The following is a 1,012-nucleotide window of genomic DNA, read 5'->3' as shown; positions in this document are numbered from 1 at the left end:
AGCAGGAAAGCCAAATTCTGTGTGGCTGACATACAGACTTGCACCAAAAGATCCGTACGGGTTTAAAACCCATTCAATTGTATTATTTCAGTGCTATCTATCCACACAAACCAGCCCTGTATTCTCCTGCATCCATCAACAACAAAACATACACTCCACCAAGAAAAAAGAAAATCGATACTATGCAATTAAAAATATTTATTTTAAGTAACGGTAAACTGTCTTTTCCTTTGGCAAAGACAGCCAAAAGCTTGTCTAGTACACACATAACAAAAATAAACCCGAGTGGACCTTCTCCTCGAGCATTCATCAGGAAACCCCAGGGAGCCGAATGCCACTTGAGGGAGAAACAAAGCACTTCCCTCAGTGTAATGCATTGCCAGAAACCATTTTAAAAAAAAAGCAACAAAAAACACAACCAGCAACCCAGAGCACTGCGACTATTTGCCCTGCTGCTGCATATGGCCCTGCGCTCCCGTTATTTCTACGGAGCAGCAGTTAAAGCTCTTTGGAAAAGGACTGAAATCCAACAGTCCTGTTAATTAATGCAGTGAACAGCGAGTATGGGCGCTGCCAGAATGGGTTTTATTCTTATTACGTAAGGGAGTCCTTGCAGCCAGACCTTGTGCAAACCCCCTGTCATTAGTGAGGATCTGCACAAGTCCCTGCACGGGCCCAGGAGCCTGCAGGATAATTTCTTGGATTTTAAGGCCAGCAAGCACCACCAGATCGTTTAGCCCAGTCTTCTGTGTCGCACAGGCTACAGAATTTCACCAGCTGCCCTTGCACTGAGCTCACCAACTCTTGCTTCTTTAAAATACATTTTCCAAAATACGTTTGTTGCTATCTGCTCTCTATGTCCCTAAGACACCACAAAGAAAAGCTTTTCTGGGACAACTGTAGGTTTTCAGGTTGAAAGAAGTGAAGAGTTAGAAAGCAGAACATGGGAGATCACAACGAAAACACACAATATTTGTAACAACTGCAGTTTGATGTTCTCCTGTCCTTTCAC

The sequence above is a fragment of the Pterocles gutturalis genome, unplaced genomic scaffold (assembly GCF_000699245.1).
Source record: "Pterocles gutturalis isolate BGI_N339 unplaced genomic scaffold, ASM69924v1 scaffold1014, whole genome shotgun sequence".
NCBI classification, from domain to species: domain Eukaryota; kingdom Metazoa; phylum Chordata; class Aves; order Pterocliformes; family Pteroclidae; genus Pterocles; species Pterocles gutturalis.
This window is presented reverse-complemented; position numbering follows the sequence as displayed.